Consider the following 25,825-nt stretch of genomic DNA (forward strand, 5'->3'; position numbering starts at 1 on the left):
AAGTTTGGTTGATAGTTAGAAACATTATATTTATTCATGTATCGCATACCATATTTTTGCTCTCATGTAGTTTGTCATATGCTTTAAGGTTGTGACCATTAGTTGCTGTCCACATAGAGTGACCTAAAGTGACCCACGAGCAGTGGGTAAAGGAGACCTTTTATGCCTTTTTGTTTTTTTCCTTTCCTTCAGTGTGTTACACTGTATAGGTTATTGTGCATGTAAAAGATCTTGAAAGTCAAAAAGCCCAAAGTCCATGCCAACGGGAGACAGAAAATGTTGCTTCTACATGCCTTAAACACCTCATCAGTAATCCTTCCTTTAATTCCATGACTTTGTGACATCACATATGCCTTAATGTCAAGGATTTGCATAATTTATGCCTAAATTCAAGGTAGAAGTGGAGCTAACTGGAAGCTGAAAACAGGAGCGAGCCAACTGGAGACATGGTTAGTGGTGCTGGCCTCGGGCATGTCTGAGCTGACCAATCAGAGCAGACTGGGTATTCGGGAGGTGGGCTTTAAAGAGACAGGAGCTAAAACAGAGCATGTCAGACAGGGGTTGAATACGGTGATGCTGCACTGGACAGTATGAGAAGACTGATGTGTTTTTTGAGCCTTAAAAGTGCACTGTGTAGTTTTGGGAAAGACATTTTAATCAGAAGAGAAAGACTGATTTTTTATATGCCATACAAACTAAATAAACAAAACTCTGTTCGTTTTAATGACTGAATAAACTGAATGAACAAACTGACCGTAAAGGTCAACACAATTTCATGTTGTTTGTTAATTTTTGGCGGACCCTGCAACCTTTCTGTTCTGAGGACCTTATTTTCTTCTGACAAATGCTTGTTTATTCAGCTATGGAAAAAGTTCGATCTAAAAAAAAATAAATTCTAACTTTGTATTATTACTTCATTGATTTTGTAAATATTAAAATTCTGAGTTTGAATTCCTTCTCCAAAATGACATAGTGCCCCTCAATGTATGTAAATCTATTCCAGTAGTAACCCAAAATAAAATTATGAACCTGAAAATGAACACAATATAGCCTTTAAAGCTAATGAACACACCTAAGTAGGAAGAACAACCTCCCAACTAGGGAAATTGAGCAGTCTGAGGACCATTTGAAAGCAGGGTTACTATGGAAGTAGAAAACAAGCTTGTGAATAAGCACTAAGTTCCACAATATGTAAAAGATATGATATGATATGTAAAAAAATATATGCATCTTCGTGTGTAGACAACCTTAACCTTGAACATTCAATGAATCTTTATGTATCAGGCCATTCACATCCAATGCCAGAGACCATTCTTGAAAGAGACAGGGGTTACAATGCACCCTTATACAGCCACCTGTTATCACATCAAGGTCAAGAACATACTTTTAAGCTTTAAACCATACAGTCATGGAAAAAATTATTAGACCACCCTTGTTTTCTTCAATTTCTTGTTCATTTTAATGCCTGGTTCAACTAAAGGTACATTTGTTTGGACAAATATAATGATAACAACAAAAATATGATATCTGATATCTAGCCATTTTCCATGGTTTTCTTGATAGTAACCAAAATCACTTAAGTTCTTACATCAATAGCTATGGCACTGTACTGCCAAAAACACTGCTTTTAAGCATTCCATGTTTTCTTTTCTGTTTGCTTTAAACACATGATACACACAGGAGTTAGTACTTGATTGCGTAACCATTGTTTTTGATGACTGAAGCCATGCGTCTTGGCATGCTCTCCACCAGCTTCTGACATTGTTCTGCTGTCACAGCAGCCCATTCCTGTTGCACAAATTCAAACAAATTTGCTTTGTTTTTGGGCTTGTGGTTCTCCATTTTGAGTTTGATGATTTTCCATAGGTTTTCAACTGGATTCAGATCTGGTGATTGAGCAGGCCAAGGCATGGTGCGAATGTTGTGGTTCTCCATCCAGGCTTTAACTGACCTTGCTGTGTGGCAAGGGGCATTGTCTTGTTGGAAAATCCAGTCATTCGAGGCAGGAAAGAGTTTTCCAGCTGATGGAAGAAGACTGTTTTCAAGAGTAGCCCTGTACATGACCTGGTTCATTCGCCCTTCACACAATTGCATTTGCCCTGTTCCACTCATACTGAAACAACCCCAGATCATCACTGATCCACCCCCATGTTTTACTGTAGGGGCAAGACAGTCTGGTTTGTAGGCTTCTCCAGGCCTCCTCCTAACCAGTAAGTTAGCTGGAGTGGGCATCAACTCAAAATTGGATTCATCACTGAAGAGAACCTTAGCCCAATCATCAACAGTCCAATCCTTGTGATCCCTAGCAAAGAGTAACCGGGCCTTCCTGTGCCTTTCGTTGATGAAGGGCTTCTTCCGTGCTCTGTGTGACTTCAGACCAGCTTCAACAAGTCGGTTTCGAACTGTCCTTGCCGAACAAGTCACATTTCTCGACAGTGCCCACTCATTTTTAAGGTCCCTGGAGGTCTGACGACGATTCCTGACACAGGAACGGACGAGTGCACGGTCATCTCGTGGGGTAGAGAGACGTTTCCTGCCGCGGCCAGGTAGCAATTTGGTAGTGCCGTGTTCGGCTTGTTTTTTCTTGTTGTAATGAACAGCTGTCTTGGAGATCTTTAGTTTTTTTGCTACCTGTCTCTCACTCATGCCAATTTCCAGCAGTGCCAAGATGGCTGCCTTTGTGGCTTCACATAATTCTTTTGTTTTAGGCATTATGTGAGAGCTGACAACTTCTGAGTTGTGCTATGGCTTGAATGTAAGCAGGAAACCACTCTAAGCCTTTGCATGTGCAGTGCTGCTTATGACATGAAATGGCCTCTTATATACCCTGGGAATACAATTAAGCTTAAGAATGTCAAATAGGACATAAAGTATTATGTGATCAGCTGCATTTTTTGTCGTGTTCATTGTATTATACCTTTAGTGGTACCAGGTATTAAAATGAACAAGAAATTGAAGAAAACAAGGGTGGTCTAATAATTTTTTCCATGACTGTATATATCAAGATTTAATGAGAGATATAAGAGAATTTCTGGGTGAACCGATCCTGTAATTAGTTGATTTTCGGTGTTGAATTCCAGTATGTCCTCATCCATCTATGAACAGTGACAAGAACATTCACAAGAGCCTTGATAAGAGTAAATACTTGTAAAACCATTTGACCCTTTTAATCACTCTTCTGTCAGCTCCTTGACATGTTCATCCGTTCGAGAAGTGAAAAACTCGTATCCATCATAGTACATCAAGCATTCGGTTATCCAGTCAAAAGTGTAAGTGGACGCCCTCCACAGTACATGATTTACTCACCGTAAGAATATTTGGGTCACTGACAACTGACGCCAGGCGACGACGGCTTTCCTAATTGTGGTCTGTCAGCACCAATTTGTCCCGGCCTTAACTTCATCCGAGACATCTCTGGCCTTCTCCTGTTTGCAGATCGCTGCCTGTCCTCAACCACTGTTAGCTCACTCATCAATTGAGCCATGTACTACAGTTGCGTGCAGCTTAATGCAAGACGATCGGACTTGTTGTCTGCCTTCTTTCGCTGACAAGCACTAGCTCATCGCTAATGGAGGGGCCAATCCAAGTGGAGGCAGGAGGCACTGCCGGCCGGCCGGCCGGCCGGCATGGCTTTGTGCTTTTGCCAGGAAACAATTTGTCGGAAGGCGTGACAGCTGCAGTCACCCAAAACACTGACACAGAGAATGACTGACTGCTCGGGGGTCACAGTCTCGGAAAGATGGAAGCAAAACAGATAGACGGATAGACAGAGGGAAAAGGAGGAACATGTAGAGAGGAGATACTTGGTTTGATCCTCTCAACAACCACCCATACGCTTCTGAGAAATTGTCAGATGCGAATCACATCCTCGGAACAGTAATTGGCAACTCTCCCAAGCTGTAACAGCAAACTTGTGTTTCTGAAAAAAAGATTTAGACAGTTGTGATTCAAGCTGTGTACCGAAATGGGTTCTCCTTTTGAGTCAGTGCACAATCAGTAATGAATGTGTCACCCACATTTTATGTTCATGTTGTGTCACCTTTGACCCTGTCTGGGCTTGGTGAGTGGCACAGTCGATTACTGAAGCGTCTGAGTAAGTGTAACCATTAATGCATGACCTTTTAAAACGTACTCAGTGTTTTGCCCTTTACTAGGCTCTCATCTGGTTATATGCAGACGCAGGACTGTATTTTGCAGTATGCCCATTTCTCATATGCTATATAAAGTAACATTCCAACCCAAAGAAAACACGGCCGTTAGAAAGCTAAAGATGTTTGTTGTGGTGGTCACCTACAGAACACATTGGGCAGCATTCAAGAACTGTCAGTGGTTTGATTTCAGGCTACAAATCAAAAACATCTGTCAGCTGTCAGAGGGGCTACAGAGAATAATTTCCGTGTAACTGAGACGGATGTGTGCAGTGGATACAGAACTTGAGGAGACATCAGTTCTCACTGCATTTTCACAAGTTTTCAATTTTTTCATTTTCTGAAGTGAGACTTGACAGAGAGTTGCCAGCACCGGAGAACACCCTGCTACATACTGTAACAGGCATCGAGTTAAAGCATGTGGCAAGATGCTGCCTCGGTGCTGGAAAGCAATGCACCATCTGAATGACTGTGCTGTTATTGCCTTAGGACCTAACTGTTTGGGCTCATAATGAAAATGATAAAGTTTCCAATGGAATGATTTAGTAATGGCAATTGTGTTTTATTTATTTCACAGCTTAGACTTGTTCCTGCTGATGGATGTTTTCGAAACAAAAGGCTTGCAGGATCCTACAGTATTTGACTAATTTATGAGTGCACACCAATTAACATTTCATGAATGAAGCTTATTTTTTCATCTTCCGTACATTTCCAAATAGTAGCTTATGCCTTTTATTTTCTCAACTTCAGAGCAGTAGGCCTTATTTAATCATGTCATCATCAGTAAAGCCAGCTTAGTCAAAAGTCAAAGAAGCAGAGTAGTGAGCATTATCTATCTTGTTCTTGTGTTGGTGAAATAGTGATGTGGAAATGTATCATTGGAGACATACTGATATTTCCAACCCTCTTCAATGTTTTTTGACTGAATTGTTGAGTATGTTGGCCTCTATTGACAGCAGTCGCTAACAGATTTTTAATCAGTTGTAGTTAGCTTGCTAATCAAACTAATATTAGCATCACAAGGTTCATTGATTTATTTTAAAATTAAACTATGCATTGATGGCTACATACATGGCAGAGCCACTAACATTAAAGTGAAACTCTTGCCAAAATACAACCTAGGCTTTTTTTGTGAAGGAACTCAAGTCAAACCTTCATGTAAAAGCTTAATTACGACGAAAAAGCCACTTTTAAGATTTACCGTATTTTCGTTTTCGGGTCAAAATCATTTTCAATGGCCTGCTAGAGGCAACATTACGGTAGCATCAAAATCGCTATTTTTAAAACACTAAGAAGACTCGACACAACATGAAACTTTGCTCGTAGAATCACCAGGGTCTCTACACATGAACACGAGCATTGAGAACATTGTTTGTGTACACAGAGTTTACTAAAAAGACGTAACATGGAGGAGAGTAAAGGTGGAAAGCTCCTAAAGCGTCGCACTCGGGGATCGACTCTTCTCGACTGGCAGGACGGCGGCGAGCGGAGCAAGCTACTGCTAGCGTGAGTTGTTCAAAAACCTTCTTTTTAGTAAACTATGTACACAAACAATGTTCTCAATGCTTGTGTTCATGTGTAGAGACCCTGGTGATTCTACGAGCAAAGTTTCATGTTGTGTCGAGTCTTCTTAGTGTTTTAAAAATAGCGATTTTGATGCTACCATACAGTTGCCCCTAACATGCCATTGAAAATGATTTTGACCCGAAAACGAAAATACGGTAAATCTTAAAAGTGGCTTTTTCGTCGTAATTATGCTTTTACACGAAGGTTTGACTTGGGTTCCTTCACAAAAAAAGCCTAGGTTGCATTTTGGTGAGCGTTTCACTTTAACATATACTATACTGTAACAGTCAAGACCAGATTCCACACAGAGGGCAACCGTAGTTGATTTGCTGGTCCTGGACATTGCTGTTATTTTTTTCACCTGGAAGGATGCACTGGATCACTACTGTCGGGCCAAAATGGAATCTGCAGTTTTTTTCACAGTTTTCAGCAGTGATCTCTGAAATCTGCAGAATTTAACAAATGTTTTTTTTTTTTACGTGCAATTTGATAGACAATAATCATTGAAAACAAAGACATTTTTAAGCAAAAATAAACAAACCGAATACATTAAAACAAGCTAAAATGATCTAAATCAGGCTGAAATAATATTTAATACATTTTAGTAGAACCTTTGAATTTGAGATTTTATTTCATCACCAACATGAGGGGCTGTAGATACTCCAACACTATCTGCCTCCTCAGGTAGTCCATCAGTGCTGACACACAGACTTTGCTCCTCAACAATAAATCTAATGTTTGATGTATTGTGACACTGCATTAAAACTTTGATCTTAACGCTAACTGAAAACAATACACAACTGTTACACACATGCACAAGATATGTTAATGTTCTGTGTTTTACAAGCAGAATCTCTATCCATTTAAAATCTGCCGAAAATCTGTGGAAGTGTTGTCGAAATGTTGCAGGCCTAGATTCCGTGTGGGCATTATTAGCTAGTTAGGAGATGCTAAGCAGAAAAAAATTCTAATAATCTATCCTTTTTACCTCTGCCATTGGAGGTTATGTTTCACCCGTATCTGTTTGTTAGTTGGTTTGTCAGCAGGATTACACAAAAACTACTGAATGGTTCCCATGAAACTTGGATGGAGGATGGATCTTGGCGCAGAACAGACCCCATTACCTTTGTTGTAGATCTGGATAAAGGGATGGATCCAGGAATTTTTTCTCACTTTTTTCCCCTCAACATTGCAAAATCGGGTGTTCAGACATTTCATGGAATAATGGAATAATGGATCTTGATGAAAAAAAATAAGGTGTATCTAGGTGGCTGGCATCTATGAGTAAGTACAAATCCATGCAGATAAAGGGGGACTGAGTGGCAATTTTGTTTTTTTATTTTTTGAGTTCGGGAGAAGGTTAAAAAAAAAAAAGGAACCACAGTCTAGACCTTTTATTATCAGAATATCGCTCTCACTACAGCCCCATGCACACTGCTTCAACATGTGGAGAAATCCAAAGCTTGACAAGCCTGCTGTGCTGTCAGAAATGCAGTTCTGTTGTATCTATGTACCTTTACAACAGCTGATGTGTCAAGGAAGAGATGAAACAAGATTCAAATAAAAAATAAAAATAATGCTAGGTTACTCCTTTAGTTGAATATTGAAAATTCTACTTAATATTAAATCTACAGTATACCTATTGTTGACTCTTGACTGATGGTTTGATATTTGTGGTTAATAATGTTCTGTGAGCATGTGTTGTGTTTGGTGTTAGAGAAGCTTTCCATTAGTTGAGATATATAACAAATCCCACTCTTAATTATCTATTTATTCCTTGCTCTGTCTCAGATGTCACTGCCAGGGGATGGAAGATAAACAGTATGTGGAGCAGAAAGCAGTGACATGGCTAGCGGCTGGGTTTATTAAAGGTGTTGGTGTACGCTTTTCCTCTGTGCCACTGAGAGTCTTGTTTGGATTTTAATTGGCTCACCAACTGGTACATGCTGTATAGATTGTTGTGTGTTTTCTTGTGACTTCCCTTAAGTGGCTATTTGTGTGTTGCTGTGTGCAGTATATATGTGTGTGCGTGCGTGCACATTTACACGGTTATTGTGGGTCCCTGAAGGCTTTAATGATGTTTGCTGAATAAAAAGCATCCTGTGAAACTCTCCCCAATCACATGCTCATTAAAATGCCCTCTTTACAATGACAGTATCCCCTGAACATACGAACCCCTCCCTTAGTTATCTTGACTACTTACATGACGTGACATGTGAATACTGAGTCCACCCACTGGTGTGGACCTTATCGTCAAAGGAAACCAATTGTATTTTTGTTTGGCTCTGATCAGAAATGTCATACAAATGTTAATTAAATGTTAATGAAACATCTTAAGCACAGTAATGTCACCGGGATTTGGAAGTGATATATTTAGCTGATTTGCGGCCTATTCTGGAGGTCATTCCTCCCTAGAGGTGCCTTTTCCTTTCTCCCAACAACGAGAAGAGAAGTTGAGGATAAGGCAAGGGAGGCTACATGCCGCAGAGACAATATTTCGCCCGCCTAATTAAAATGAATGTCAGCTCTCCCCCCACTGAGAAGTGCATCAATCTCCCCCTGCGATAGGCCCAGAGTGAGTCTTACCCTGTCAGTGCCTGCCAGCAGTGCTATCCTTCTCCAGACGGATACATCGCCCTGGCAGCCAGAGAGGCAGTGGAGATGATGTTTGCACATCTAATGGTTGCCACCTCAGACTGAGGCCCCGCTTCAAATCTGGAGGAGTTTCTGCCCAGCCTTGAATGATTTTCATTTAAAACAGCAGTTGTATAAAGTGGTCAGCTGCAATTTGGAGCCATTTGAGGCCCGAGCAGCTGTAGCAAATTTGTTTTTTAGCATCCATTGTTCCACATTGCAAATTACAACTACAGCAATACAAATACAGAATCCAGTTCTTGGAGAGTAAATGGTGAAAAATGTTAAATTGTTGTGTTGTAATGTTTGTGGTTATGCTTTCCTCATGCTGTACTGTTCAGAACTCAACCAAGGCATTTGACCAAAACATTTGAGTATTCTTTCAGCTTTCTTTTCTGCCCCTCTACTTTATCCCAGGAAAATAATGTGAGTTAAAAGATTTCATTTCAGATTTGAAGGCAGTATACAAAGACACTAAGGGGCCTTTAATTTACCATTTATGTATTGCTGTATATATCAATTTAGAGAATTGTGTATAAAGTCCCACACTAACTTGTATTTTTTGTTGTCTTTCCCTGACAAAGTATATACACTGTGTTCAAGTGGTTGAGCCAAACATGCTCCGGTACATGGATGCTGCTTTCTGTGTTTGCAAAACATCACATCAGATTGCATGCTGATGAATACCTGCAGACTTTGCTTTGAGATTTTATATTGTTTGAGTGTTTGTGCATCGAAGATGACAATATCATCAAAAGATTAATATAAGACTATACAGATGAGATATTATCTTGACATTTTTTCCCTGTACTGTGTGCACCTAATATCATTTACTTTCATCAAGTGATTTGTCATCTTTCGCATTATAATTATCTTCAGGGAATTCAAATTTTCATTTGAGGCTAATCATCAAGTGCCTGAGATAATCATCTCAGATATTTTATATTACTGCTCTGAGTTATATGCATCTCAGTTTTTTTAGATGAGGCAGCTACTGGTGCTGATCTCCTGAACCAGACTTAAATAACTTGTATGTCTGAAGATGAATCTCTCTTTTTGGCTATGTTCAGACTGCAGGCAAATCAGTTCAGAAACATGTTTAGCAGGTAGTGCTTACCATATTCAAGGTAAGTGTTTAGTGTGAAGGCATGCTAACACTTGTTGACCTACTAATTAACACTTAACACAAAATACAACTTAGGCTGATGGGAATGTCAAATTTTACAAGTCAAGCTCTAACGATTGGTCGATCAGTTAGTCGAAGTGAAAATTACTCACCAACTATTTTGATAATAATTTAATCATTTCAGTGATTTTTCAAGGAGAAATGTCAAATGTTTGCTTCTGAAATGTAGGAGGAAGATTTGCTGCTGTTGTCATTTATGATATTAAATGAGTCTCGAGGTTTTTCGCCTTTTTGTTTAGCAAAATGAGAATTTGAAGACGGCACTTAATTTATAGACTAAAGAATTAAGTGATCATAATCTGCATATCAATTGATAATGAAAATAACTGTCATTGGAAGGAATTTGCATTTCCAAGTATTGATCAGATTTTTGAGCTGATACTGGTGCCAGAGGAAAAGTACAAGAATTACCAAAATTAATACAATTCATCCTGTGTGGACCAGGTGTCTGGATGAAATTTCATGGTACTTTACTCTGTACTGGATGTCAACCATCTGGTGATGCTAGAGGATAAGTCAGTTGACCACCATAGTTATTCAGATCATCTTGCCCCATGGACCTTTGCACAACATTTCATAGTAATCCTTTCCATATTTGTTAAGATATGCAATAACATTAAAAAAAAAACATGCTGTTAGCTTGGCTGAAAAAACTCAATTCTGAGCAAATTTTTGGTTAAAACTATTTGGTTAAAAGCTAGTGAAAAATATGCCAATGGTTCTAAAAACATTCCATTTGAGTATATTCCAGTACCATTTGTAGAATAAAACAAATCAAATAAGTATTAATTCATGAATTAGAGATTAACTGATTCAGTGTTCATTATATATGCAGTTCAACCATCCTAACTATGTGCATCTTCTGTCTGTCCAAGCACCCAACTGCTGAAAGAAAATGTGCACATTCACAGTAAATTGGCCTGAGCAGCGAACATGCCTTTCATGAACATCTCCTTGAAGTTTTGCCGTTGACGAAGGCGAGATCTAAGACTGAGCGCACTCCTTCCCAAGCCCTATTTGGCGTTGGTGAGCTGAATAGAGCACAGTAGCCTGCTAGGTTCATTTGGACTACTTGTGCAGATGGATGAAAATGTGAGTGGTTTAGTGCTCTTAAGTTAATGATCTCGGTGCATGTTCCCCTCACTTCCTTCAGGGCTTCTCATTGTGGAGAATAAGTAGCGGGAGCTGTGGGCCGGTTCTTGTCACAGGGTCTTGGCTGAAATAATGACTTGAACAGCCCAACAGACTGAGGTAATAGTAATAACTGTCAGACTCTGTCTCCCATCAATGCTCACATCCCCCTAATTTAGGATTAATTCCTGCTGTACTTCAGAAAGCCCTGAGTCGCTGAATGTCTTGCCACTTTCTTTTAGCGTCTCCAAAACTCTGTTCCTGCAAGCCTCTTTATCTCGGCTTATCACAAACTTGGCTTTTTTTATATTTGGACATGTAAGTAATATTTAAATTAGCACAGCAATACCAGCTCTAAATTTGTAGCTGTTTCTGAAATTACTGTTGTTTTTACTTTTATGTTTAAGAGGCCTTTCATACTTTTTTCACTTAGTAAGAGGGTGAATTGGGCCCTGTTTACACCTGGCATTAACATGCGTCTTGGGTGATCTCATCACAAGTGGACAGCTGTAAGTACAGGTGTGATTGCACCCAAGAGGCACAGAGGACACATTGCAATCAGATCACTCTTGGAGGTGGTCTGGGCCACATATGGCCACATTCTTTAGGCAGTGTGTATGCGACTGTGTCCTGGGCTGGATTAAAGGACTACTCAGAAGCCAAGACATCAGACATAATGTTTTCTTGTACACACAAAAAGATGCTGTCTGCTTTCCATTTTGGTCACTGTAATGAAAAAGGCTCTTTTACTTGTCAAGGTAAGCAGCAGGTGTTTTGTCTATGGCAAATTCTTAATCATTTGTGCCTTCATGTGACTTTTGCATTAAATGCAGTGCATTAAACAACTTCTGCTCTTTGCTGGGTATCCATGGCTGTGGCCAACTACCATTAGCTAATTAGCTCATGGCACAGTCTGTCGGGGAGCCAGTGGAGAGTTTGCCCGGACTTGGACCTCGGATCACAGGGGGAGTCACAACAGGCAACAGGGCAGGCTCAACTGGATTTGGCAGCCTGAGAGTGACCACGGCCACAAAGGCCAATGGATGCCAGTTTGAAAAAAGGGGATACAGTAAGGAGGTGATTTACAGCAACTTTGAACACGACTATGACTTCAGAGACCACAAAACACGACAGAAGGAGACAGGAGCGACATACTATGTCTATCAGCTTATTGCCTTTTGTCTGTACAAAGTGGTATTAGGAGACAGGCTAGGGTTAGCTGGTTAGCATGCTAACATAAGTAGACATCTCTGCAACACATTACATAGATGTCTTTGATGTAATGTCAACACTGTTGTTTCTCCACATTCTGCTGATAGTGTTAGTTCATTAATTCACCTAATGTTTTAAACTAAAATTCTGTCCATATCTTACAAATTGCTCCTTCGAGTTGTTTGTTTCCTTGTAAAACACATGCCAGTTTTAACATATTGTTTCAACTGATTTCACTATTTACTCTAAATTTATGAAAGAAGACCTTATTAGTCATCTATATAGGCCACTTCAATGTCCCCATGATTCCTTAAAAATTACGTAACTTTGTGAATTGTTAAATTTGAGGAAACTTTCAAAACTTAATGGAACGCTGTCTGTGACAAATTATTAATCATATGGGCTTTGTTGTTAATTAGGCAAATGTTATACATGTTCTTTCTTTGTGTAAAAAAGTCTGATCGTTTTTTGCCCAGTGATGTAGGTGTTTATTTGCATATAAAATGGGGAAGTGAGATCTGAACACAAGTGGTCACTGTAGATGCATGTCGAGATGCATTATAATATCAGGTCTGAACTGACAGACTAGAGTTGTGCACTTGTGATCAGATTACCCTAGACGCATGTTAATGCCAGGTATAAACAGGCTCTCTGCTGCTTGTACTTCTCGTACTTGCTAGAGAGTGGGCTCACAGCTATCTTTGATGTGCAGAATTCGCCGTCTGTCACCTTATGATAATTTCCTTCTTTTTACCTCTCACAGTTCCCCCCCCAGATTTTGATGATCACCTTTCTTGCTCCAGGTTACAGACATGAGATCTTTGTTTTCACATGGCAAGGTTGAAACTGAGACTTTTTTTAATTTTATTATTTGTCTGGAGATGCTGCAGCATTATATTTTACACTTCCAAACAAAGTTGATGGATTCTTCCCTTAGAAAACACTTTGCCAGTTGGAGCAATTATGTGTGCAGTGACATCGCCTGTTATTGTTTCCAGTACAACTTTATGAAGAAGTTTGCTGCTGCCTTGTTTTTGCCTTGGGCTACCGTTTCTGTTTTTTTTTCTTCTTCTCCCAAATGCACTTTTGAAACAAGTGCTTGGTTGCTGTGCGAGTGAAAGTAAATGACTCCTATTTTAAATATAGCCTTTAACACTCAAATGAACAGTGTAATCACACTTTGGGGAAATTGGCTATTGATCATTCTGCATTGTCCGACATAATGACCACAGTGAACAGCTGTAAAAGCAACTTTTGATTCAAATGGCAAATTCCCTGATTAATTCAAATGTTTCCTGCTCAAAACAGTGCAAGTGCAAAAAGTCATACTTTGGCTCCACTGAAATATAATGTAATTGATTTGATGTCTCTTTGCTGTCACATGCAGGCTCTGCAATTGATTAAGACTCACTGAGTTACTGTGGTGCTCAGAACGAATCGATGTGTCTGACACTCTAGGCAACTTTATTCTCACTGGAGGCCTTCTGCACATGCATACATCAGCTAACTACCTCCTACAGCACTGTATCCATACCACAATACCATTAAACTGCCTACACCCGCATGTTGATGTAGCATTGATCTCCGCTGTCATATAATCAGGGAACTGCATATTGTTGTTCTTAAGCTTATGTATGCCTCCGAACGTCGCGGACTGTTTGTGTACAAGGATTACACGTATAATGTGAATTTTCTGCCCGGCTTTAAATGAAACTATTATCCCTGTTTGTTTACTCAAACCACAACTAAAGAGTCTCTTTGAGATTCCCTCAATCCTATTGTTTGCCAGCCCAAGCTGTCAGCGCTTTATGCAGTTCATATGTAGATCACCCCATTCCCAAGCACTTTAAAACCACTGCACTGAAATCCTAATAGTGATTCATGTTGCTACCAGCTTTGCGTTTCAAAGGGAGTTCTGACTTTGTGCTGTGCATGTTTCAGTGCCATTGTCATGGTCGCAGAATTCTAGTTGTTATTTTGACAGATCCTCCATTTTGACCATGAAGTTATTACTTGTTTGACCCCAGTCACCGATGTTCTCTTTACGTGTGCTTGAAGACATTAAGTAGTGGTGAAACGAGTTAAGATTCGGTGGCCATGTGACTCCCAGTTTTTCTTTTCCTTTTTATCCTCACTTGCAGTTGCTCAGTGCAATTTTGAACATAGAGTCATTCTCAGTTTCCTATGATTGGAAGACTGAAAGTGTGTGATAAGCATTGAGTGTCGGACAGATAAAAGCTTTTTCCGAGGCTGTAGGCGTCCCTGTAGAAGCGCCCCCCAATTGGCCCTTTGTCTCCCTCTTTCTTTCAGAGCTCAGCCGGCGTTTCTGCTCCCGAATCATCCCCGTCGCAACCGAATATATTCACTGAATAATACAAGAAGTGAGTGTTGGGTCATGTACTAGACACTCATTTTGTTCTTTTCCCTTGTGTTCGGTGGGAGCACAGACATGTTAGACAGAGAGTGCTTGGGGAAAAAAAGAGCGACACATTAGATAAATTACCTCACAATTTTTACTGGCTACTCTCTGTGCCATAAAATGATCATTCTCTCGTTGGATCATTTTTACAAAATCATCACTTTGAAAATAGACTTGTTTGATTGAATGTTTCCTATAAAGCATCTTATTAATTCAACCCCATGAGATGGAAAAACAGCCAATGCCTCATGGGGGAATACATTGCTATCTGTTTTATGGCTGCCATATATTTCTAGAGTTACAATTCAAAGAAATAGCTGTTAATGTCCGTGCTACTTGGGGATAAAATTATAGTCTGAAGCAAACTCCCTCTTGAGAGGAATGGAGTATTGATCTGCATCTGGGGCCACTTAAAACGGGTGAATCTCTGAAGAGGTCTTCTTAGATATACAGACATTTAATGGTAAGATGAGGTACTTTCCTGTTGGTACCTTCTGTCAGACACAGGCAACACCAACACTCTGTATATGTGTGTATGTATGTATATATAGGTGATTTTAAATATGAATTTTTGATTTAAGCTGGAAATTAGCTGGAAGATGCATTGTCACAAATAGGGATGTAACGGTATGAAAATTTCACACCACGGTAATAGTGACCAAAATTATCACGGTTATCGGTATACCGCGGTATTTTTAAAATGTCTTCAAAATGTTGAAAAAACACTGATACACTGATAAATTTAAATAATTTCACCAAGATTTATATTTAAATAGATTTATTATATATTAAAAGGCTTAGGGTATAAGCAGCCTGTTTTTGAAAAGCATCCTGTAATGTCTGCGTTACAGAGGTAGAATGAGATGTACTGACAGTAGCACTCGATTGGCCAGCAGACCCTCTCTGTGAAAAAAATGAATAGAAAATGTCATTATTAATTATTACTGTCATTGTTACTTAATACTAAGGGTGCAACCAACAGATCACAAAACTCACAATCTAGATCATATCACTTTTGTGAGAAACAGGTTGGATAATCTTTTAGATCAAAACAAAAAGGATTATTGTTAAATTAATTATAAACACTCTATTTTGGCTCTTATCTCTATCTAGACACTTGTTATATTCACCATTTTAGATTATTCTTTATATATAGTCTATTCTACAAATAATCCACAAGTATTATATATTTCTGATATTACTTATATATATATTGGCTGTCTGTCTCTTTGTCCGCTTGCTCGTCTGTCGTCAATGGACTCGGTCAATCTGATTGGTCAAATGGCTGCTGAGCCACAGGTAGACGCTGCTCCGGTGAACGGAGCTGAGATGAAAGTCAGTCATCTCAGTCAGTTTGCATTCACTAACTCAGTCCACCCAGTACGTGTTTGTCTCAAATCCTCCTCACTGCAGCTCTGCATCATTATTTGGGGAATTATTAGGTCGACTTTAAAAAGTGAAATCTACAATTAATAAGCGGTTCAGATAACGTGCCAAATCACGGATCAACTTCGTTCAGTTATACCACTATCTGGTCAGTTTACATTAGTGACAACAGCAAATTAGACAGAGAAAACTCGACATACACACATCATGCACCCGAGCTTAAGGTTAATTTATATATAGCATTCTAATAATAACCAAAATATGCCCAGACTTCAGATTTGGTTCTCTTTGAAGGCGGAAAAATGCCTTGAGGGCCGCTACTATCACGTCCTCCCTCCGCCATGTCTTCTTCACTACATAACAAGCGCACGTTGCACGCTGCGCCTGCGTAGGGAGACTTGGATAAAGTATCTCGCGAGTTTTCCACACCGTGGTTATCGACCGCGGCGGTTACCATGGTAATTAAAACTTAAACGGTAACCTTCACCGTCGGGAATTTTACCGTGGTTTACCGTGACACCGGTAACCGTTACATCCCTAGTCACAAAGCTGGAAACAGGGCTGTTTTCTGAGCTCATGGAAAGATGACTTTTCAGAAATATGTGAGGGGCAGAGGGGCGGCTGTAGCTCAGGAGGTAGTGCGGGTCTTGCAGTAATCGGAATCCCTGGCTCCCCTGGCTGCATGTTGAAGTATACTTGAGCAAGATACTGAACCCCATATTGCTCCTGATGAGCAGTTGGCACCTTGAAGCCTCTCAGTGTATGAATGTGTGTGTGAATGTGTCACAGTCTGCTCATCTCCTGGTATTATTCCACTCACCTGTCTCTGCTCCACTCTGCCAGTCAGCCACACCTCCTCATCAGGCCAACTCTCCACACCTGTGACAGCCCTGGCTGCATTTAAGCCTGCTCCTGTCTCTGCTTCAGTGCCAGATTGTTTTCGATGCTTGCACCAGACTCTCCAGCGATTTTCTGCCTGATCTCCCGGTTCCGACCCTGCTTGCCTCTGACTATCCTGCCTGCCCGATCTCCTGGATATTACCTCAGCCTTCTGTCTTCGACCACGAGTTTCGCCTATCCCCTCCTGGTTACACACCTGCTCGGCTCTGCGGCTACACAGCCCACCACTGGACCTGTCTGCCTGCTAGGTAATCCACCTGTTGCCAGCTTTGCTTTCAGTCAGCGACGCCAGACTCACTCCTTCACTGATCTCGCAGATCACTGTGAGCCAAGACTTTTCTCCCCATCACTGTATAAACTGTTTAAGACTCCGGTGATAAATAAAAGTCATTACCGACTGATATCCTGTCTGCCTGTGCTGCTTTTGGGTCCTCACCATACCCGTGACAGTACAATCTGGCCAGACATGGACCCAGCACACACGGCTATGGATCGCCTGGAGAAGGTAGAGGCGATGCTCCAGCACCACGAGGCGCTGCTACTGTCAAACTCCGCAGATGTCCGACTGGCAGTGGCTAAACAGGAGCAGGCGTTTACCTCGCTAGCCTCGCAGGTCCAACAGCTCGCCGCAGCTTTTGCTCAAGCTGTCCCTCTGCCTCCGGAACCAGTCCAGCCTCCACCAGCTCCGGCTGCTTCTGCCTCTGCCTCTGCTTTCGCCTCGGAGCCTCGTGTGGGGGTTCCTGAACGCTACGCCGGGGACGTGGAGGGCTGCCGCCCGTTCCTCACGAACTGCTCCATCCTGTTCGCTCTCCAGCCCCACACCTTCGCTTCTGAGGACGCCAGGGTGGCGTTCACGGTGAATCATCTGACGGGGCGCGCTCGGCTGTGGGGAACAGCCGAGTGGGAGCGTCGCACTCCGGCGTGCTCCTCTTTTCAAGCCTTCGCCGCCGAGCTCCGCAAGGTGTTCGGAGAAGCTTCCCGAGGTCCGGATGCTTCTGGAGGGCTTCTGGGTCTGAACCAAGGGACTCGTTCAGTGGCCGATTACTCCATCCACTTCCGCACCCAGGCTAGTTCCAGTGAGTGGAACCAGGCTGCCCAATGCGACGCCTTTCTGATGGGGCTCGCTGACTACATTAAGGACGAACTAATTACTTACGAACTCCCCACCACTCTCGACGGCATCATCGAGCTGGCATCCCGCATCGATCGGCGCATTCAAGCGAGACAGCGGGAGAAACATCAGGGGCTCACGAGACGACGCCAGCCCGCCCCGTCACCAGCAGCTTCCGGGGTATCGACGCCTCCTGGCAGCCGGCCTTCAGGGGAGCCTGAACCCATGCAGGTTGGTCGGGCCAGCCTAACTCCGGAAGAGAGGAGGAGACGCCGCGAGGGGAACCTCTGCCTGTATTGTGGCCAAGCCGGACACTTTATTTCCCAGTGTCCACTAAAAGGTTGGGCTCACCAGGAAGGGAGGAGTTCCTGGTGAGTCATACATCTAGCTCCTCCCCCAGCTCACGATCCCTGTGTCAGGTCCGCCTGCTACTGCCTGAGGGATCACAGACCCTCGCCACCCTCATTGACTCTGGCTCTGATGCCAACATTATGGACTCGAACCTAGCTCTGCAGCTGGGTGTCGGTCGGATTCCCCTGCCAGCTCCAGTTTCCACCAACGCTCTGGATGGCCGACTTCTGGGTACTGTGACCCACATGACAGCGCCTATACGGATGTTAATTTCCGGAAACCACCATGAAACACTCCAGTTTCACATCCTGCACTCTCCTCGCCATCCTCTCCTCCTGGGGTTCCCATGGCTCCGACGGCACAATCCACATCTCGATTGGACCACAGGGGCGATCCTGGGGTGGAGCTCATCTTGTCACCAGGTCTGCCTCAAACAAGCCGCCGCACCACAACCTTCTGCCGGGACCAGTTCTTCCACCGATGTGCTGGGGGTCCCGGCTGAGTATCTGGACTTCAGGGAGGTCTTCAGTAGGGCCAAAGCAACCTCCCTTCCCCCACATCGGCCCTATGACTGCGCCATTAACCTCCAGCCCGGTGCCACGCCGCCCAGAGGACGCCTGTATTCTCTGTCCGTTCCTGAGAGGGGGGCGATGGAGAAATACATCAACGATGGTCTAGCGGCGGGCATCATCCGTCCCTCCTCGTCTCCGGCTGGAGCCGGTTTCTTCTTCGTGGAGAAAAAAGACAAGACACTCCGCCCCTGCATTGATTATCGGGGATTAAATGACATTACCATCAAGAACCGGTACCCCCTGCCTCTCATCTCCTCAGCTTTCGAGCTCCTAGAGGGGGCCACCATCTTCACCAAGCTTGACCTGCGCAACGCCTATCACCTGGTCCGGATCCGCGAGGGGGACGAGTGGAAGACGGCGTTCAATACCCCCACCGGTCACTACGAGTACCTGGTGATGCCCTTCGGCCTCACCAACGCCCCTGCTGTCTTCCAGGCCCTGGTGAATGACGTGCTCAGGGATATGCTCAACAAGTTTGTCTTCGTGTACCTTGATGATATCCTGATCTTCTCCCGCTCCAGAGAGGAACATGTGCATCACGTCCAGAAGGTCCTCCAACGTCTCCTGGAAAACTCCCTGTTCGTCAAGGCCGAAAAATGTGAGTTTCATGCCTCGTCTGTCTCCTTCCTGGGGTACGTCGTAGGGAGAGGGACCGTGGAGATGGACTCAGCCAAGGTTTCTGCCGTCACCACTTGGCCCACCCCTGATTCCCGTAAGCAGCTTCAACGTTTTCTGGGCTTCGCCAACTTCTACCGGAGGTTCATCAGGGGCTACAGTTCGGTGGCGGCCCCCCTCACAGCTCTTACCTCCTCCAAGGTGCCCTTTCTCTGGTCCACGGCCGCCAATGACTCTTTTCAGGCCCTGAAGACACGATTCACCTCTGCCCCCATCCTCCAAATGCCGGACCCTGAACGGCAGTTCGTGGTCGAGGTGGACGCTTCTGACTTAGGAGTGGGGGCCGTCTTGTCCCAGAGAGCGGCCTCCGACCAGAAGTTGCACCCCTGCGCCTTCTATTCCCGACGTTTGACCCCGGCAGAGAGGAATTATGACATTGGGAACCGAGAGCTCCTCGCCGTCAAGTTGGCTTTGGAAGAGTGGCGACACTGGCTCGAGGGGACTAAACTGCCGTTTCTGGTATGGACAGACCATAAGAACCTTGAATACCTCCGGTCCGCTAAGAGACTGAACTCCCGCCAGGCCCGATGGGCACTCTTCCTGACCCGCTTCAACTTTTCCCTCTCCTATCGACCGGGGTCCCGCAACGTCAAGCCCGACGCCCTGTCCCGTCAGTTCTTGGAAGAGGAGAGGGACGGGGCCGACCCAGACACTATCCTGCCTTCTTCCCGTCTGGTGGCCACACTCACCTGGGAGATCGAGGAGAAGGTCAGGGCCGCCGCCCAAGACCAGCCCGGACCCAGCGCTTGTCCTCCCAACCATCTGTTCGTCCCGCCTGACCTCCGATCCGAGGTTCTACAATGGGCCCACAGCACTCGACTTACCTGTCATCCAGGGATCCAACGGACCAAGGACGTCGTGCAGCGCCGGTTCTGGTGGACATCACTGGACGAGGACGTTCGGGAGTTCGTTAATGCCTGTCCCACCTGCAACCAGCACAAGCCGGCTCACCATGCCCCTGCCGGTCTTCTACATCCCCTGCCTGTACCTCATCGTCCCTGGTCGCACATTTCTTTGGACTTCGTCACCGGTCTACCACCATCCAGCGGCAACACAACTATCCTAACGGTGGTAGATCGGTTCAGCAAGATGGCACATTTCGTGCCCCTGCCCAAACTTCCATCTGCCAAAGAGACGGCGAAACTACTCCTCCTCCACGTCATCCGTCTCCACGGCATCCCAGTGGACGTGGTCTCTGATCGGGGTCCCTTAGGGCAGGGGCACATTTCGTGCCCCTGCCCAAACTTCCATCTGCCAAAGAGACGGCGAAACTACTCCTCCTCCACGTCATCCGTCTCCACGGCATCCCAGTGGACGTGGTCTCTGATCGGGGTCCCCAGTTCGCCTCAGTATTCTGGAGGGAGTTCTGCTCGCTCCTGGGAGCCACCGTCAGCCTGTCCTCGGGGTACCACCCCCAGTCCAACGGCCGGACTGAACGCAAGAATCAGGAGATGGAAACGGCACTACGCTGCATGACGTCTCAAAACCCTACTTCCTGGTCCGAACAGCTTGTATGGGTAGAATACGCCCACAACACATTGACCAGCTCTGCCACCGGTCTCTCTCCCTTTGAGTGCACCTATGGGTTCCAGCCACCGCTCTTTCCTGCACTGGAAAAGGAAGCATCCTGCCCCTCTGTCCAGGACTTCATCCGCCGTTGTCACAGGACCTGGACCCGAGCCAGGGCGGCTCTACTCCGGGCCGCTGACCGCTACACCGCGGCCTCCAATCGCCACCGCTCCAAGGCCCCGGACTACCAACCGGGGCAGAGGGTTTGGCTCTCTACTCGTGATCTTCCCCTCCGGGTGGAGTCCAAGAAACTGGCTCCACGCTTCATCGGCCCATTCGAGATCCAAGAGATCGTCAACCCGGTGGCAGTGAGGCTCAAACTTCCTAGATCCATGCGAGTTCATCCCACGTTTCACGTCTCAAGGGTAAAACCAGTCCAAGAGAGCGCCCTGGTTCCTGCCACACCGCCTCCACCGCCTCCTCGCCTCATCGATGGAGGTCCCTCCTACACTGTCCGTCGCCTCCTGCAGTCTCGCCGGCGTGGGAGGGGATTCCAGTACTTGGTGGACTGGGAGGGTTACGGCCCTGAAGAAAGGTCCTGGGTCCCTGGGAGGGACATCTTGGACCACAACCTCATCAGGGACTTCCATCGACGCAACCTCACCCAGACATCCAGAACCAGGCCACCTCCCAGACCACATCCTCCGTCGGAGTCCCCGAACGACAGCGACGACGCCAAGGACAGGGCCGGCCCCCCCTACTCTGAGGAGGAGGACGACGACGACACCCTCCCCGGGACCAGGGAGGTGGAGATGGACGCTGGACTCTCAGATGAATATTGGACCTGTCTGCCTGCTAGGTAATCCACCTGTTGCCAGCTTTGCTTTCAGTCAGCGACGCCAGACTCACTCCTTCACTGATCTCGCAGATCACTGTGAGCCAAGACTTTTCTCCCCATCACTGTATAAACTGTTTAAGACTCCGGTGATAAATAAAAGTCATTACCGACTGATATCCTGTCTGCCTGTGCTGCTTTTGGGTCCTCACCATACCCGTGACAGAATGGCTGAATGTGACAAGTGTTTTAGCAAGTGCTTTGGGCAGTCAGTAGAGTGGAAAAGTGCTATAGAAATGCAAGTCCATTTACCATATGTGGTTCTTGCTGGAAAGTGTTGCTACAAACATATGACGATCTTATAGAATATGATGCATTACTGTACATTTAACTACCCAAAAGTATGTGAAGTACATGTAGTTAAAATTGGCTATACCCTAAAGATTTACCACCTAAAAATACAACATACACATTAATGCAGCAGTAATATTCATCCAAAAACATTGTATTTATTAGTACCACTGACAAGGAACAATTTATCCCCCACAATGTGCATTTTTCCTTCCATACTTTAAGTAAATTCTGCTGATAATACATGATTTTAATGCAGGACTTTTACTTGTAGTGGAGTATTTTCACAGTGTGGTATTATTATACATATACATAGATATATATATATATATATACACATATATATATATATTTATATATATATATATATATATATATATATATATATATATTTATATATATATATATATATATATATATATATATATATATATATATATATATATATGTTCTGCTTAAATTCTTCCACAACTGATGTATGAAGTCTTTAAAGCTTTGGCACAAATCAAACAGGCATGGCCATTTTGGAGACTGAAGAGGTTGCTTGGTATTTCCAATTAAAGGCCATCGAAATGGCAACCTGCACGTCTGAAATATTTGCTGGCTTAGATCTGTTGATTTGTATTTGACAAAAAAGTGGACTAATGCAGGAAGGTGATGTGTTAAATTTTTACAACTTTAGCTTGCTTAGTCCCTGCTGCAGTGCACTTTAAGTTGCAGTGTGAAAAATGTCAGCGCCATTAACCTATCTGAACACTTGACTTTGGGCTTTGTTAGCAAGCCAAGTGGACAGCAATGTTACTTTGCATAATGCATAATAATCTGACATTTTGAAACCTGAAAAACAAAGACAGCATTGGTTGTTTGTTCTTAAGCCTTAAATGATCAATGTTTTTGTTTACTTGACAAAGACCCTTTGTGGCTGTGTGAGTAATGACTGCTGTCTGTAAGAAGTAAAACTAGAAGTAGCCTTATGTTGTTAGAGGGCCGGAGACTGAAAGTGTGTGACAAGAATTAGAGAGAAGACAGAGGTGGATGGATAGGTCAACAAACAATTTGACTTTAACACCGGAGACAGCTGTTCATTTCAGGTTTTCCTGCCAACAATCAACATTTGTTTCTTTTAACAATGACCTCTATCTCTCACTGACCTTAACCACAGACATTTTAATTCAAACCACAAATATTCCTGAACTCTCACCAAGTTTATTTGTAAAAATGTGTAAATATTGTAAGTCAAGATCTACCTATTTTCTTCTTCCTCTGCATCCCTCTGTCCTCCTCAGTGGATGGAGTTTGCTCAGTTGTCACCACATGAGTTCTGAAACATTGGTCACATGATAACAGGTGATCATATATGGAAAGGAGAATGCAACCTGTTAAAAGATGATTTTTGGGTGTGGATGGACTTGAAGACTTTGACCTTGTACCTGTAGATGCTGTTGCTATTTCTGGTGTCCATTCAGTCTCTTGTCCAGCATGGTCTTCTTTGCTGTTTCACCTGTGTTGTCATGTTTTCCTCTCATGGGAAGTATTACTGCAGCACTGCTGGTGAACTACTGTATATCACAATGAACTGTCTGGTTTCTGTGGGCCAATAGAGCTGTGATGGCAGGGGAAATAGAATAGAAATAGAATAAATGAATCAATAAAGAAAAGCAATGTTGTTTTCATCTCCTGTACTCCTCGTGGAGCTTACTAGAAATTGTTTTTTGTCCATTGAATTTTTGATATAATCAAGCCTAGTGAGGACATTTCTTTTTCCGGCCACTGTCTTGTCAGCTGCTCAGCTGTGCTCCTGAAAGAACAGGTGGTTCGATGCTGTAACAGAGTTTGGGGTTTCAAGTCTGGTGTAAATTTTGGGGAAACAGGCTGTTAGTATTGCTCCTGCTGTCACATATATGGACAGGCCTTAAAGTGCTGCATCTTAAGACCACATCTGGTAGTATAACCTCCCAGAATTTGAAGAATTATACTGAATATCATTTTTTTATCCCAGTTGTGACAAAACCCTTTAAGAGCAGTATAACATGTTTTGATCAAAAGGTGCCGTTTCACTACATGAAGAAGTCGAATGCTTCACAATCCGATACAGGACTGCTGCAGACAGTTCCTGTTTTACATAATACCACCTAATGGACTCTGCATGACACTTAGAATAAAGACGGTACTTACATGAATGATGATCTATAGTATTGAATTATGGTATTACATGTAAAAACTGTGCTCAGGGGAATTGTGAGCATTGAGTGGACCATTATGCGCTCCACTTTGTCTTGCTATAACAATGTGGACTAGCAGGCTCCTTTTGTATTCTGTACTGTCCTGCCTATGATTGATTACAATTGTCTGAGGCTGACCAGCTTATTAATCGATTCAGCAAAACCTCAGAGTCCCTTGTGGATGATTTACAGCAAAAGGCTTTTTTCAACTTTTCCTGGGATTGCTGGAGTGGAGGTGCGATGGGAGTGATTGTAAATCATGTTTAAACACAACAAAGCTGCTCCTAAACTCTGTATATATTGACCACATTATAATGAATATGTAGCCCATTGCAGTGCATTACTTTCAAAGCTTTGAATTAAATTCGACTTATTCTTATATTGCTTTCTAAATTATTCAAATGATTAATTGAATACTTTCGTGATTGGATAATATGGTGTAGGCTGTAATTGATTTTCTTTGGACTTTAACAATGAATTCTCTAAACCTTAGATATGTAGCAACTATAAATCTACAATATAATGGTAGTTTTTCATTTGCCTGCAAACTGCTGAGCAGCTGTCATCATCATCCCTGAAGCTGTATTACACCAACTGTGTTTCTATATGAAGGAGGTGGTATGGAAGAAAGTAATTCTCTAAAGGAAACTTAATCTGCTGTATCGGTTGAATATCAAACAATGACTCTCTGTAAGCAGCGCCTTTCAAAAGTTTGTAGTTTTCTCTTTTGTGGATGATAACACCATTTACAAAAAACAAATTATACAAAGGACCCAAAATCACATCCTGGACACTCTTGTCACTCATATTGGATTTCAAAGTCTCTTTTGTGCCACTCGCAACGCAACACACAACAACGATATTCAAGTCCACAGTCACAATATAGAAGACAATACAGAGAACCGTTAGTAGACAGATACGCTTACATAAATCGTCTGCTTCGCGTTGTGACAGTGTGATTGTTTGGAGATCAAGATGGTGGATCTTGATTTCATGCATCTGTGTTGGAAAGCTGCATCACCAGGTGCAAGACATCAGGTTAGATGGCTCTGTCCATCCCTACCTGCAGACAACCTGCAAAGGGAAAATACACAAGACAGCAGCAGGAGCAGTAATGGTTGGTCTTAGAAGTAAAGCTATGTTAACACTGTAGGAAACTAGTTAACCTAAGCTCCTTCATTCTAGGTTTTGGAAGAGAATAGAAAAGGACACCACCCTCCAAACTCTTTACATATCAAGTATCACTCTTACTGAAGCTCCATGCACACCGCTTCAGCATGTTTATTTATTGTTGCTGGCTTATTTGATAAGGACTGTGCACATTAATAAACATTGTGGTAAATGTGCCAGTGTCAGCCAAGAGGCTGTTTTTCATCTTTAGTCCCTTGGCAACTGTTCGTGACTTCTTTCCGCTAAGATGGCGGCAGGTACAGCAGGTGCAGTCACAGCTCATCAACCTAACATCCTAAGCTTTTATAGTTGTCGAGAAGTTGATCAAGCCCATCACATTTCACTGGACTGTAACCCACCTTTAGCAACATTAATTCATTTACAGTAGAGTCAGCTCAAAGGGAGGCAGAGTTATGATTTATGTGAAAGATAGTTTACAGTGTAATG

General features: G+C 43.3%; 1 protein-coding gene across 1 annotated transcript in view; it reads left to right on the forward strand.

Moving 5' to 3' along the window:
• The window catches only part of nphp4 (nephronophthisis 4), a 176,400-nt gene that overhangs the window by 70,601 nt on the left and 79,974 nt on the right, over window positions 1-25,825 (forward strand). The window lies entirely within an intron of this gene.

This window comes from Pagrus major, chromosome 7, assembly GCF_040436345.1.
Source record: "Pagrus major chromosome 7, Pma_NU_1.0".
Lineage (NCBI taxonomy): Eukaryota > Metazoa > Chordata > Actinopteri > Spariformes > Sparidae > Pagrus > Pagrus major.